This window comes from Prionailurus viverrinus, chromosome C1 (genome assembly GCF_022837055.1).
Source record: "Prionailurus viverrinus isolate Anna chromosome C1, UM_Priviv_1.0, whole genome shotgun sequence".
Taxonomy (NCBI): Eukaryota; Metazoa; Chordata; class Mammalia; order Carnivora; family Felidae; genus Prionailurus; species Prionailurus viverrinus.
This window is the reverse complement of record NC_062568.1, coordinates 47,939,463-47,955,277: the sequence shown is the minus strand read 5'-3', so window position 1 is coordinate 47,955,277 and position 15,815 is coordinate 47,939,463. Positions and strand designations below refer to the sequence as shown.

The 15,815-nt window shown below is 37.5% G+C and overlaps 1 long non-coding RNA gene across 1 annotated transcript in view; it reads right to left on the bottom strand.

Moving 5' to 3' along the window:
- LOC125172069 (uncharacterized) overlaps positions 1–13,817 on the bottom strand; it is a 29,909-nt gene extending 16,092 nt beyond the window's left edge. The window contains exon 1 of the long non-coding RNA XR_007154579.1: positions 13,665–13,817. This is a non-coding gene — a long non-coding RNA (uncharacterized LOC125172069). The remainder of the gene's footprint in view (positions 1–13,664) is intronic.
- Between the last annotated feature and the right edge of the window lie 1,998 nt (positions 13,818–15,815).

The window sequence follows — 15,815 nt, the reverse complement described above, 5'->3', positions numbered from 1 at the left end:
AGAATTTTAGCCCCTGTCAGTTTTCTACTAAATTATTTAGAAGTCGTCAGTGGATGTTTCATTTATTCTCCATAAACAGTGCCTCCCATTTTCTTTTCTCCTTCTCTGGCTTGCTATAACTTTTATCTTTTGTGAGAACTTTGGTCCAATATAAGCTAGGGGAAACTGTTCCCACAAGAGACTACCCTCAACTCCAGGACCAACTGCAAATTTAGGGGTTTCCCTCAGGTTTGATAACTTACTAGAAAGGCACCAAGAACTCACTGAAAACTTATGGTACAGCTTATTATGGGGAATAGATACAGATTAAAATCAGCCAAAGAAGCACATAGGGCAGAATCTAGAAGAATCACCAAGCACAAAGCTTCCATTGGTCTTTCCCTCTGGAGTCAGGATGCTTTACTTGCTATCAGTGTGTGACCGGATACATAGATCATTGCAAACCAGGGAAGCCCACCTGAGCCATGGTGTTCAGAGTGTCTACTGCAGGCTCCACTATGAAGGCATGCCCATGTGGTTGATCTCAATCTCTAGTCTCTAGCCCATTTGGGTATGTATGACTCAAATCCTCCCCACCCCAGCCATAGGTTGCATTGCTGGTTGTTCAGACACAGTCACGTGGTCAGCCCCCACCCTAAATACCATTGGGTGAGGCCCTTTCCCACCCTAAATCACTTCCTTAGACTATGCAGCATGACCTGAGGTCCCAAGGTAACTAAAGTCATTCCTATCAGGAGAGACCACCTCCCAGAATTTGAGATTACCTACCAAAGGCCAACCCTTGTCTTCAGGCAAGGCCAAATTCTTTACATGTTTGTTATTAATGTCAGCTAAAAACTTTAAGATAACTATTTATACCCATTAATCCCTCAAGGATATTCAGGGCACTGTGTTCTTGTCATTGCAGAGACGATTGGTACTGATGGAGTTGACACTCTGTCTTCTTGGTAACCTATGGAGATTTCTGAGAAGTAGTTCTCTGTTTTTTACTGATTATATTTTTTCTGATTATTACTTTATTATGTGAATCGATAGCCCCAACACAGAGGGCATTCCCAATAGTAGAAACTATTGTCTTTTCTCTCTGCCACATTTTGCTTCCTCTGCTGGAGATGCTTTTCATACTTATTTTTGCCTGGATAACTCTTGATTCCCTTTCAAGATTCAGATCAGAGGTCACTTCCCATAGGAAAGCATCCTTGACTGCCCCAGTGTAGGGGAAAGCTGCCCCTAGTGCTCTCACAGCACATTCCCCTGGCCTCTAAGCCCCACGAAACGTATGATGACATGACACACGGTAACCTTCCCAATACTCTAGACTGTGAAGTACTCAGGGCAGCAATGGGTCCTGTTTACCTTTGCATGTCTGGCACCCTTCATGACACATGATGCAAAATAAGGGATCAACAAATGATTATTGAATGAATGCTATTTTAGAAACTTTGGTTCCTCTGAAACTGACCTACCGTTCTTAAAACATGTATAGCTCTACTATCTTTTCTCTTTGATTGTTTAATGAGAAGATTCTTAGTCCATGAGGCTAGGACGTAGGGTTTTAACAGTTCCCTAATATGTCCACTCAGGCTTGAATCCTGGAGTCAGCAGAGTTGAATCTCAGTCTGCGACATGTTCATTGACAAGAATTTATGCCACCATCGTACATTATAAAATAAACAACTGCATGTGGGTCTTTGAAGAGAAACTTCATTGTCCTGTCAGAAGTAATAGGCCTGCTTCTAGTTCAAAGGTTGCAGAGGAGGGTCTCAAAATTTAGTGCTTTACATCTTATGATGGTATGATGGTCGAAATTGTGATGTGAACATCCATGTGTAAATCATGTTTGTTTATTTGTAGGCAGATGAAGAAATATAGAATAATCATATTATACAGTTATCTTGGAATTCTTTATTATTTTTTTGTTTCAAGTTCTGTGCCATTTTTAATTTTTAAAGTTTTTGCTTAAATTCCAGTTAGTTAACACACACTAAAATATGAGTTTCAGGTGTATGGTATAGTGATTCAACACTTCCATAACGCTGTGCTCATCACAAGTAATCCTTATTATCCATCACCTATTTAACCCATTTATGCTCCTACCTCCCTTCTGGTAACTGTCAGTTTGTTCTCTATAGTTAAGAGTCTTTTCTTGGTTTCTCTCTCTCTCTTTCTCTTTTGTTCCCCTTTGCTCATTTGTTTTGTGTCTTAATCTCCACATATGAGCGAAACCATATGACATTTGTCTTTCTCTGACTGACTTATTTCACTTAGCATAATAATACTCTAGCTCCATCCATGTTGTTGCAAATGGCAAGATTTCATTCTTTTTTTTTTTTTAATGTTTATTTATTTTTAAGAGAGAGAGAGAGCGTGAATGGGCGAGGGGCAGAGAGAAAGAGGGAGACAGAGAATCTGAAGCAGGCTCCAGGCTCTGAGCCATCAGCACAGAGCCTGACGTGAGGTCTGAACTCATGAACCATGAGATCATGACCTGAGCCGAAGTCGGACACTGAATCGACTGAGCCACCCAGGCGTCCCAGATTTCATTCTTTTTTTTAATGGCTGAATAATATTCTCTTGTATGTATATAACACACCTACTTTATCCTTTCATCAATTGGTGGACACTTGGGCTGTTTCCGTAGTTTGGCTGCTGTAGATAATGCTAGGATAAACATTATGGTGCATGTATCCCTCTGAATTAGTGTTTTTGTATTCTTTGGGTAACACGTAGTAGTGAAATTGCTGGATCATAGGGTAGTTCTATTTTTAACTTTTTGATGAACCTCCATACTATATTCCCGGAGTGGCTACCCCAGTTTGCAATTTCACCAACAATGCAAAAGGGTTCTCCTTTTTCCACATCCTTGCCACACCTGCTGTTTCTTGTGTTGTTGATTTTCACCATTCTGACAGGTGTGAGGTGATATCTCATTGTAGTTTTGATGTGCATTTCCATGACTGTAAGTGATATTGAGCATCTTTTCATGTGTTTGTTTGCCATTTGTATGTCTTCTTTGGAAAAATGTCTATTTATGACTTCTGCCCATTTTTAAATTGGATTATTTGTTTTTTGGGGGTGTTGTTTTATAAGCTCTTTATATGTTTTGGATACTAACCTTATCAGATCATTTACAAATGTCTTCTCTCATTCCATCAGGTATCTTTTAGTTTTGTTGGTTGTTTCCTTCACTGTGTAAAAGCTTTATTCTTTTGATGTAGTTTCAATAATTAATTTTTGTTTCCTTTGTCTCAGGATACGTATCCAGAAAGAAGTTGCTACAGCCAATGTCAAAGAAGTTACTGCCTGGGCTCTCTTCTAGGATTTTCATGGTTTCATGTGTCACATTTAAGTGATTAATCCATTTTGAATTTATTTTTGTGTATGGTGTAGGAAAGTGGTCCAGTTTCATTATTTTCCATGTTGCTCTCCAGTTTTCCCAGCACTATTTGTTGAAGAGACTCTCTTTTTCCCATTGGATATTCTTCCCTGCTTTGTCAAAGATTAATTGGCCATATAATTAGAGATTCGTTTGTGGGTTTTCTATACTGTTTTATTGTCTATTTTTGGGCCAGTACCATACTTTTTTGATTACTACCACTTTGAAATATAACTTGAAGTCTGTAATTGTGATGCCTCCAACTTTGCTTTTCTTTTTCCACATTGTTGTGGCTATTCAGGGTCTTTTGTGGTTACATATAAATTTTAAAATTGTTTGTTATAGTTCTGTGAAAAATGCTGTGAGTATTTTGATGGGGATTGCATTAAATGTGTAGATTGCTTTGGACAGTATAGACATTTTAATAATATTTGTTCTTCCAATGAATGATCATGGAATGTCCTTCCTTTTTTGTGTCATCTAGAGTTTCTTTCATGAGTGTTTTATAGTTTTCAGAATATAGGTCTTTCTCCTCTTTGGTTAGGTTTGTTCCTAGTATCTTACTGTTTTTGGTGCAATTATATATGGGATCAATTTCTTAATTTCTTTCTCTTCTGCTTCATTATTTGTGTATAGAAATGCAATAGATTTCTGTATATTGATTTAGTGTACTGTGACTGTACTGAATTCATTTATTAGTGGTAGCAATGTTTTGGTGGAGTCTTTAGGGGTTTCATATAGAGTATCATGTCCTCTGCAAATAGTGAAAGTTTTACTTCTTCCTTCCTTGCTGATTTGGATGCCTTTTTTTCTTTTTGTTGTCTGATTGCTGTGGGTAGGACTTCCAGTACTACATTGAGTAAAAGTGGTGAGAATGAACAGCCCTGTCTTGTTCCTGACTGTAGAGGAAAACCTCTCAGTGTTTCCCCACTGAGGAGGCTATTAGCTGTGGGGTTTTCACATATGACCTTTATTATGTTGAGGTATGTTCCCTCTAAATCTACTTTGTTGAGACTTTGTATCATGAATGGATGTACTTTGTCCAATGCTTTTTATGCATCTACTGAAATGATCATATGGTTCTTATCCTTTCTTTTTTGATGTGATATATCATGTTGATTGATTTGTGAGTATTGAACTACCTTTGAAACCCAAGAATAAATCCCCTTGATCTTGGTGAATGATTCTTTAATGCATTGTTGGATTCAGTTTGCTTGTATTTTATGGAGAATTTTTGCATCTATGTTCATTGTGGTTATTGGCCTATAGGTCTCTTTTCTAGTGCTGTCTTTATCTGGTTTTGGTATCAGGGTAATGCTGGCCTCATAGAATGAATTTGGAAGTTTTCCTTCCTTTTGTATATTTTGGAATAGTTTGAGAGCAATAGGTATTAACTCTTCTTTAATGTGTTATAGAATGTGCCTATGAAGCCATGTGGTCCTGGACTTTTGTTTCTTGGGAATTCTTTGATTACTGATCCAATTTCTTTGCTGGTTATTGATCTTTCAAGTTTTTTATTTATTCCTGTTTCATTTTTGACAATATATGCCTCTAGGAATTTATCCATTTCTTCTAGGTTGTCTAATTTGTTGGCATATAGTTTTTCATAATATTCTCCTTTCTATAATTTTTTTTAATGTTTATTTTTGAGAGAAAGAAAGAGCGTGAGTGGGAGAGGGGCAGAGAGAGAGGCAGACACGGAATCTGAAGCAGGCTCCAGGACTGGAGCTGTCAGGACAGAGCCTGATGGCCCATTGTGGGGCTTGAACTCATGAATTGTGAGATCATGACCTGAGCCGAATTTGGACACTTAATCGACTGAGCCACCCAGTCGCCCCCATAAATATTCTCTTATAATTGCTTGTATTTCTGTGGTGTTGGTTGTTATTTCTCTTCTCTCATTTGTGACTTTATTTGGATTGTTTCTCTTTTCTTTTTGATAAATCTGGCTAGAGATTTATCAATTTTATTAATTTTTTCAAAGAACCAGCTCCTGTTTCATTGATCTGTTCTTCTATTTTCTGTGATTTCCTTCTTGACCCATTTATTTTTTTAGTAGCATGTTATTTAACCTCCATGTATTTGTGGTCTTTCCAGATTTTTCTTGTGTTTGTCTTCTAATTTCATAGTGTTGTGGTCAAAAGAGATGCATGGTGTAACTTCAGTTTCCTTGAATTTGTTGAGGTCTGTTTTGTGGCCTAATATGTGATCTATTCTGGAGAATGTCCCATGTGCACTTGAAAAGAATGTGTATTCTGCTGTTTTAGGATGGAATGTTCTGAATATATTTGTTAACTCCATATGGTCCATTCAAAGTCATTGTTTCCTTGTTTATTTGCTCTTTAGATTATCTGTCCATTGATGTAAGTGGGATATTAAAGTCCCCTACTATTATTGTGTTATTATTAATTAGATCCTTTATGTTCATTATTAATTGTTTTATGTATTTGGGTGCTCACATGTTTTGGTGAATAAATATTTAAAATAGCTATATCTTCTTGTTGGTTGTCCCCTTTATTATTATATAGGGCCCTTCTTTGTCTCTTGTTATAGTCTTTGTTTAAAGTCTAGTTTGTCCAATATAATACTCTAGCTTTCTTCTGACATTCATTTGCATGATAAATGTTTCTCTATCCCCTCACTTTCAATCTGCAGGTGTCTTTAGGTCTAAAATGAGTCTCTTGTAAGCAGCATATATATGGGTCTTATTTTTTTAATCCATTCTGATACCTTATGTCTTTTGATTAGAGCATTTAGTCCATTTAAATTCAAAGTAATCATTGATAGACATGTATTGATTGCCATGTTATTACTTGTTTTGTGTTTGTTACTCGAGATGTTCTCTGATCCATTCTTGTCTTTCTGTTTTTTAATGTTTTGCTGATTTTCTTTAGTGATATGTTTGGATTTTTCTCTTTCTCTTTTGCATGTTTATTAGCAGTGTTTGATATATGGTTACTATTAGGTTTGTATATAACATCTTCTGCATATAGCAGTTTATATTAAGTTGATGGTTATTCAAGTTTCAACCCATTCTTTTATCCTCTCATCAACATGTTTTAGGTATTTGTTATTATATTTTATATCCTTTTTATAAAAAATATTTTTAATGTTTGTTTATTTTTGGGAGAGAGACAGAGCAGGAGCAGTGAAGGAGCAGAGAGAGAGGGAGACACAGAATCCAAAGCAAGCTCCAGGCTCCAAGCTGTTAGCACAGAGCCTGATGTGGGGTCTGAATTCACTAGCTGTGAGATCATGACCTGAGCCAAAGTTGAACACTTAACTGACTGAGCCACCCAGCCTCCCTATATTTTACATCCTTTTTTTTTGGTGTGTGAGTTAATTGACTTCTCCATAAATGTTTATTTTTACTGTTTTTGTGTTTCCTGCCTTTATACTGTCACTTTTTGTCTCTGCTTTCCCCTCAAAGCATCCTCTTTAATATTTCCTGCAGGGCTACTTTAGTGGTTACAAACTCCTTTATTTTGTTTGTCTGGTAGACTCTTTAATTCTCTTTCTATCCTGAATGATAGCCTTGCTGGATAGAGTATTAGTGGATGCAGATTTTTCCCATTCAGTGCATTGAATATATCATGCCACTCCCTTCTAACTTGCCAAGTTTCTTTTGAAAGATCACCAGCTAAACTTATGGATTTTCCTTTGTAAGTTAATAACTTCTCTGTCTTGCTTTCTTTAAGATTTTTCTTTATTATTATGTTTTGCAAATCTAATTACTATATGTCTTGATGTTGGCCCGCTTTTGTTGATTCCTCTTGTAAGAACATAAGAAATTCAGCCCCTCTCATTTTCCAAGCCAATGGTTTTGGGGAAACATTTCCCTTGTGTGTTCACCTGTGTGTTCCTCTCTCTCTTGCCCTTCTCTGTGACTATGTCTCCTTCCCCATCACAGCACCCATGATTGGTTTCTCCCCTAAACCATGTCTTTGATCTTCCTACTTTCCCGAATGTGGCTTCTTCTCTCCCTTTAGTTGTGGAGTTTATTCTGACAGTCTTCAGGTTGATTTCTGGGATATCTAGCTTTGTGAGCCTATGCTCCTCCTAGTCCATTGCTATCTTCCTGCTCTCTTCTGGAATTTTTTATTTTAAAATAAAACAGGATGCATGTTTATTTATTTTATTTAAGATGAATAATAGTGGAAGTGCTTTATTGAACAAAATTTTATGTCCTTTCATATCTAATATGGCATAAATAATAGTAATATAAAATTTAAAGGTCATGATGATCATATAATTCCAAAGCTAAGAGAATATATTTCTTTAGAATATAGCAAATAAGGCACTCAGGGTAGAGTTTTAGGTGCCAACTTTGCATTTGCGCTAGCCAGAGAGTAAGTATTACTTTAAATTTTGTTCCCTGTGTACTTTGTCTGCCTGATCCTAGTCTTGGCCCTAAACATGTCCTGGTTCTATCACTTATTAAGTATGTGGCCTTGGAGGTGTAAATTACTCTCTCTAAACCTTAGTTTCCTCATGAACAGATGATGGCATCTTGAGAATTTTAATTTCATGACAGTGTGCAGATGAGGGGAATACAAAAACAGAGAACCCATTAACAAGTTTTGAGGAATCATAAACTTACAGAGTAGTAAGTGGTAAACTAACCTGATAAATTTAATTATTTCATTTTATTGAGGAGGACTTACTCAAGAAAATGCAAAGACTTATCCAAGATCATTAATTTATTTTGAGCAGAACCAATGCTGGAGATGTTTCTAGGATTCTGTTTAGCATTCTTTCCATTTTATCCCATTTACTAGACAGCATAGTGAGTAGCTTGGAGACTCTTGGAATGTGAATGAAACAAATGGATTCAGAGAAGTTTGTAGAAGAATTGATTGGTGATCAGTCAAGTGATGACTTGGCAGTCATAAAAGATAGATGGCTACAATTTAGACCCCTGATAAGTAAAGAGAATAATTCCATCAGCTGAAATAAACAATGGAAGTTGGTAGGAAAGATGGTGAGTTAGCAAAAGATTGGAGTAGGGGAAAACGTACTTAAGCTAGGATGTGAAAGATTTTGATAATATGTGACTAAGAACTTGTGAAGGAAGACTGCTAGGGGTTTGTAATAGGATAGTTATGCAAACTGAGAAAAACTTTCTGTGATGGTCTTTAAAAATAGGGTAGTTTTCTGGGATGGCTTAAGTGTAGCATTCCTTGTAAGCAAGAATTTGTTTTCAGTAATTCCTCAAACTCCATCTGAAGCCTGCGATTCTTTGAAGTCTTAGATTTAGTGCACTTGGCTTGTAAAATGGATGTTGGTTATGGGACATAAAAATATGAAGGATTTGAAATGACCTTTTAAATGGGAGAGGAATCAGCTATGCCATATCAGAGGGGTTACTATGGTGTAACCTTTTCAAATCCTGCAGGTGGTAGTGCTTTTAAAGTTCCAAGAATCTGAAATTTCATCCTTGCACTAACTATATGTAGCTGGCATGTCTCCCAAGGCAGTTACAGAGAAGGAAGACACTTTATCAAGAGGCAGCATCTGCACCAGAGAGCTAGGAAGGTTCTTGAGCCTACTTATCGTCAGCAAAAAGAGAAGATGAGCCTGACCAAGCGATTGTCTCAACAGTTTCCTGCTGAAGACAATTTGTATCCTAAAGAAGTTACATATAACATCTTTTTAGTTACCTGGCTCAATTAGTAAATAGTTATATTTTCATCATTGTTGGCTTTCTTCAAACATAACCGTAGACTCAAAATACTTTTAGACAAAAAATGATTTTAAGGAAAATACTATATTTTAGTCTATTATTGTGAGAGAAAGCAGAGTGACCAGAAATGAGGTTTCAAAATCCTACTTTGAATTATCCTAGGCTGGGACCCAGAAGAGCAATTTTTACTGTGGAAACATGTGAGTCTTAGTGAACCAAACCAAATACATTTGCGGTATGTCAGTGGAGTAGTTTATCTGCAGCATCTTGATGAGAGAGAGCTTGGGGGGCAACTAATCCATTAACTACAGTGATGGGTAGTCCTCAGGAAGAAGGTGTTCGGATCTATGGTCTTTTCTTGATGGCGTACAGATTTTATTTCAATGACTAATACAGAGTAGTCCAAAGGACAGGGGTCAGAAGTGATTAATAGTATTAATTTAGGCAAAGCAGAGAAACATTGGCAGTAATTATTTCTGTAGATGAGTAGCAGTGTCATCGCAGGAAAGCCTTCATTGAAATTGGTGATTTGTGGGTGGTGACTTCCCTCAGTATCTCTATTTAGATAGGATGGAGAGGGTCTACCGGAATGAAGTTTTGTGTCCTGGATCTTAGGGCCTTTGAAGAGGGTGATGCTGAAATGATGGCAACATTACGGGATGTGTTCACAAGCCTAGTTTACGGATAAGCTTCAGCTTCTCCAGCTTTGAAAGGACTAAAGAATGCAGAACCATTTTGGTACCAGGAAGGTTTTGCATCTTTGTGAGCAATTGCAAGCAGGAATTTTGGTATACAGAAATCTTTCATCCAAATAATGGCATACCGCAAACGAATTAGAACTATTCTTTTTCTGTGACATTAATTATTTCATGTTATTGTCCTGTAGTCTCTGCCCATTTCATGGAGAAATGTTGGCTCAGACTCTTGATGAAAAGTTAGGCAAGTTTTGTCACAACCAGGCTATCTATTTATTAAAGTTTATTTTATTTATTTTGAGAGAGAGTGAGGGGGGAGAGATGGGACAGAGAGAAAGAGAGAGAGAGAATGCCATGCAGGCTCTGCACTGTCAGCATGGAGCCTGATACAGGGCTTGAACCTATGAATCGTGAGATCATGACATAAGCTGAAATCAAGAGTTGGTTCGCGTAACTGCCTAAGCCACCCAGGAGCCCCACAACCATGCTTTTAGTAGTGTTTTGGATAGGAAACTTGTTTATTATTTATTTATTCATCATGTATTTTCAGCTGAACACTAGAGCATATATGAGGGCCGATGAGAAATGAAGACAAAATGATAGAACAAATTATGATGGACTCTTATGTGACAAGCCAATGAAAGTAGATTTTATTTCTAAGACATGGGGAGTAATGAAAGGGTCAAGAGAAGCATTGAGAGCAAGCTGAAACAACAGAGGTCTGTTAGCTTTATACAGCCTTCATGTTATGCCTGGATACTGTTTTAAAACATAACATCCAGCAAGAGTGTGTTGGATACTATCTGTTTTGTACGTATTGCATCATACCTGGTGTCCTACTCCTATTTATGTTCATTGCACAGCTCTCAAAGACATTACTGTTTGCAATTCCTGATCTAGATGTATGCATCTGATACCATATAAAAACACTGTATCTTTTTACCTTACATAAATATGGCCAGGTCTGACCAACCTACAAGTTCAAATAAAGTCTCATTAACATTATTGCTAAATAATTATGGTTCTTCTATATACCTGATTACACATCTTAGCACCACCTATTTCTTAAAATCTCCATGATGTCTCATATGTGCACATGAAAAAAAAAAAAACCACTCATGTTTTCTACCATGCTGCCACCAAGTCATTTGGAGTACGTATCGCATTACAACCCCTGCAGTTGATGCCTTTCTGGGAAAGCAGCTTCCTTGGTCTCTGTTGGCCTCAGGGGTGCTTGGCCACTGCTCTGCAGCCCTCACCAGATGTTTCCAGTCTTATTCAGAACAGTGGTGGGGATGCTTCTTTTTCCATATTCATTTAAAAGTTTTATCTAGGTGCCAGAGCCCATGATCTCAGAGTTTGACTGGAAAAGAGAAGCTTTAGCTCTGATTCCTTATATGCTGCAAAACCTATCCTTAGAACTGTCTGGCAGAAGGATGCCAGGGCACCACATTATTTATCATTTTTTTCCCTCTGGTTTTCCCTAGGTCCTTCCAATCTCCAACTCCCACATACTTCCTATTTCCTCCTTTCAGTGAGGAAATACAAAAGCTTGAATGCATTTCAACTTGTCCAAGCGGACCCTCAATTTTGGAAGAGGACTTTAGTCTCTCAAACAGATAAGGGAATCTATTTTTGAAGTAGCGAGACATGGGAGTAGATTAATATTACTTAGGTTAAGTAACAGACTTCATTTTCATGCTGTTATAATTTGAACGTGTGCCAATGATCACATCAATATCAATGTACCTGCAAACACCATCTTTGCATAACCTCCGTTTTAAAGGTTGGGTCTGCTCTTCATCTACGCTAGTAAATTCTACCTAAATACTCTTTCCTTGTTAGCTTTGGTTTACTGATACCACTACAGTTAAGCTAGTCTATATTCAATTCTTTGCAACCCTTCTCCATGGGAGTGAAAGACCCTGTGTTAGTCTTGCCTTCTGATGTCTTTCCCCATCTTTTCCAAATGTGTCAAAATTCAATTCAGCACTTCTGTCTAGGAATCTTCTCTTGCTTAACGATGTCTTGTTTAGTCAGTGCCGTTATCTTAGTTCATCACTTTCTGAAAGGTTTTTTAGGGACCACTGTTTTCTTGAAAGATATCAATAAGTGTTCTTTCGGAGGTGTAGGGAAAGAAATTCACGGTAAACTAAATTTGGTTCATTCTGCTCCCTATATCTATCTTTTTTAGTGCACTTGAATGTATTAAATGTTCTAAGAACTTTTTCAGTAAGGAAACTAACTTTGTATCCAATCTTATTAGTATAAGCTCCAATACTTATGTTACATTTGTTATATATTGCAGACGTTAAATTGCAGATTTCTTAAAAGTAAATATCCTTAATTTTTGTCACAGCTCTCCTCAGTACCTGATTCAATACTGTGTATAATTCAGCTAAACTGACATATTATAAGCTAGGCACCATGGTAGGTCCTACAAGTTCAAGGGTGAATAATTTTTGTAAAGATTTATGGATAACAAGTAGCTTTCAGTGAACAGTATGTTGCTGGTATTTAGCATTTATTGAATTATGGTTGCCTTGGAGTTTGATTTTCAATTCTAACTGTAACACTTTACATGCTATATCTCTGTCGCCCATTTAAGAATCTGTTAATCTTTTTTCCCTTGTTGTTATTATGCAATTATGAAAAGATTTTTAAAGATATTTGGAAACCAAGGTAAAATGACCAAAATGTTACACAGGATTTATAATTTTGTTTTCTGTTTCACTTTGATTATGCAAATGTAGAGTATAAATTTATTTATTCTTCGGAATCTAATATTTTGTTAAATTAGAAAAAGAGAATTTCTAACAGAAGGGGCACCTGGGTGGCTCAGGCTCAGTCCGTTAAGCATCTGACTCTTGATTTCGGCTCAGGTGATCTCAAGGTCGTGAGACAGAGCCCCTGGAAGGGCCGTGGGTGGAGCCTGCTGAGGATTCTCTCACTCCCTCTCCCTCTGCCCCTTCCCTGCTTGGATGCGTGCACATGCTCACTCACTCTCTTTCTTTCAAAAGAAAACGAAAAAAGAAAAGAAAATTTCTCACAGGAGGAATCAAGGGATGGTAAAATAGCCAGACAAGGCTTTAAAATGTCATTCCTAAAACTCTCATGTTCCCAAAGCAGGAAGCAATAAGGTATATACATAATGGCAGGAAGAGGTGAGTGAAGTATTTTGTTTCACTGCTGGTAAAAATATGAGGGTGCTATTGTGGTTATTGAAGGAGTTTGGGCTCAGTGGATGACGATGTGCTAATTGATAACTACACAGAAGATTACTAATTTTTGGACCCAAGAAGGAGACAGAGTTCAAAGGGACCCCTTGTTACTCAAGAATTTGCAGTAGTGTTCTACTGTACGAGTTTATAATCCATTTGCAGTTAAAAGAATTATGGTCAAAACAGAAATAGGTCTTGGTTCATTTTGTAATTCAGTAAACACTGCTAGATCTCTATTTGATGTCATCAGTGTGTGAGGCCCAGTAGTGGTGATGCTGGTTGTGGTGGTGGTTAAAAAGAAATTAATACATTCTGAAGAGAATATAGTCCTTTGGGAGAGAAGAAAAGCTTGATGACATATGGAAAGCTTGACAATATGACGTGATGGAGTATGTAAAATATGTTGCTACTACATGATAGAGAAAAACACAACAAAATGTTGAAAAACGTTTTGAGGAGTGGACTGGGTTCACTCTAACTAATTTGGGAGGATGAAGAGCTCCTAGACAAACCATTAAGACCCACAAAAAACAGACACAAAATAAGTAGTTTGAGGAGGTGTAGGAAAACAAATATTAAGGTTAAAATATTGGCAAGTGAATGCACGTGTTATGTCACAGAAGAAAGGTTGAAGAAGAAACTACTTCCGGAGTCAAATAAGGCTTTTCTCATAAAATATGAACTCTTACCTTTTGCTGAAGCAGAACCACATTCTACAGAATAATAGTGATCTTTGACGTGGTGTCCATGGCAAATCGCGAGATGTGTCAAGATTCTTACCGCCTACCAACTTCTACATGCTTCTTCTAATACACCAAGAAGAAAATGATACCACTGAGAAAAAGAAGTATAATGTGTTTCTTGTAAATTTTAATTCAAATATAGAAACAGAATGGTTTGAGTATATGGGCAGAAATTAAAAAAAAATTCTTCCTGCTTTTGAAAGTCAAGAGTTTGGAACAGAAAGTTGAACAAGGGAAGTGAAACACTGACTTCACAAATAATGTTGAAGAACATGATTTTTTTGATACCATTGCTTATGATGAAAAACACATGGGTCTGTCAGGAGGAGGAAATGTCTCATTACAGCTTGTGGGTCTGTCAAGATGATTTCAGATTGGAGAAGAGAATTTAAAATTTAAGAGGGTTTTGGCATAAGAAAAGCAAAAGGAGCAAAGATGCCAAGTGTTTCTTAGGAAAAACTATTAGACACTATTATAAGAGCCTCAAATGTCTAATTCCCAAAATATAATTGTTTACCAAAATAAGACAAATATTTCAGAAGAATGCTACCACCTGGCTGTCCTCAAGGACTATCCCTGATCACAGTGCCTGCTGCTGCCTACTGCTGCCAGACCCAGGTCTGGGTCCCATTGTTCATGGAAGCTAAAGTGGGCCTCTCCATGGCCCTTCTGGAGGGTCTTGCTTAGACTTCTGCCCATGTCCTCTGGAACCATGATGAACTTAGTTTCATTTCTTTGTCCTGGGTCTGCCTAATTCCAGAATCTTCCCTTTCTGAAGCAGCCTAAGTTTTGGCAAGTCCAATGCTGAATTGCTCTTATGTTTATGAATCAAACATACTAAGGAGACGTGTTTTATAATAAAAGCTTCAGAGAGGTTCTTTTTTTAAAATTTTTATTTATTTTTGAGAGAGAGAGAGAGAGAGAGAGAGAGAGAGAGAGAGAGAGAGAGAACAAACAGGGGAGGAGCAAAGAGATAGGGAGACACAGAATTTGAAGCAGGGTCCTGGATGTCAGCACGGAGCCCACCATGGGGTCGAACTCACAAGCTGCGAGATCGTGATCTGAGCCAAAGTCGGACGCTTAACTGACTGAGCCACCCAGGCACCCCCAGGGAGGTTCTTAACTACTAAGATCATACCTGTTATTTTGTGACCTGTGTTAAAATCATGGATATAATTAATTTAAAGCTGAGACCACTAGGTGTTTCTGTCTTCAAGGATAGTCCCTAATAATCTGCCTATGGCAAATTACTGGGAACAGTCTAAAGATGTTTTCTGGCCTTTCCTAAGGGGTGAGGAGAGGAGTCCTTGATCTGTGAAGGGATGAGCATAGGACCTGGCCCTGATGGTGGAGGGGGAAGAGGGGAGGAGAATGTGGAGAGAAGAAAGAAGAGGGATACCCCATCCTAGAGTCAACCAAATACCCAATATTTGGGTCTGTCCTTTTAGCCATTACCCAAGCCAAACTCTTCTCTGGTCTGCCACTTAATCTCATTTCCACTCCAAATTAGTTTTCCAAAGGAACTGTTAGTTTACTGAGATCAGACTGTGTGTATGTGTGTGTGTGTGTGTGTGTATGTTTAAATAAAAGTGGTAAAGGGGTGCCTGGGTGGCTTAGTCGGTTAAGCATCTGACTTCAGCTCAGATCATGATCTCGCAGTTCATGATCTCTGAGTTTGAGCACCGTATCAGGCTCTGTGCTGACAGCTCAGAGCCTGGAGCCTGCTTCAGATTCTGTGTCTCCCTCTCTCTCTGCCCCTCCCCCACTTGCACTCTTTCTCTTTCAAAAATCAATAAAACATTAAAAAAAATTTAAAATAAATAAAAGTAGTAAATTGGGAGAGATTTGTTAAATACTCTGTGGATTCATAAAGACATTTGTGACACATGTATTCTAACCCACATACAAGGACAAAGCTAAATTGTATATCTGTATTATAATGTTGCTTAAGTCAAATGTATGTAGGAATAGTTAAATAAAAATATTTTATTAACATTTCAAATAATTTTCAAAGCCAGAGTTTTCTAAATGGCCCAATGTAATAAAATGGGAAGTACTTTAGCCTTCTCATACTTCTCCAGTTAAAAGTAATTTGCA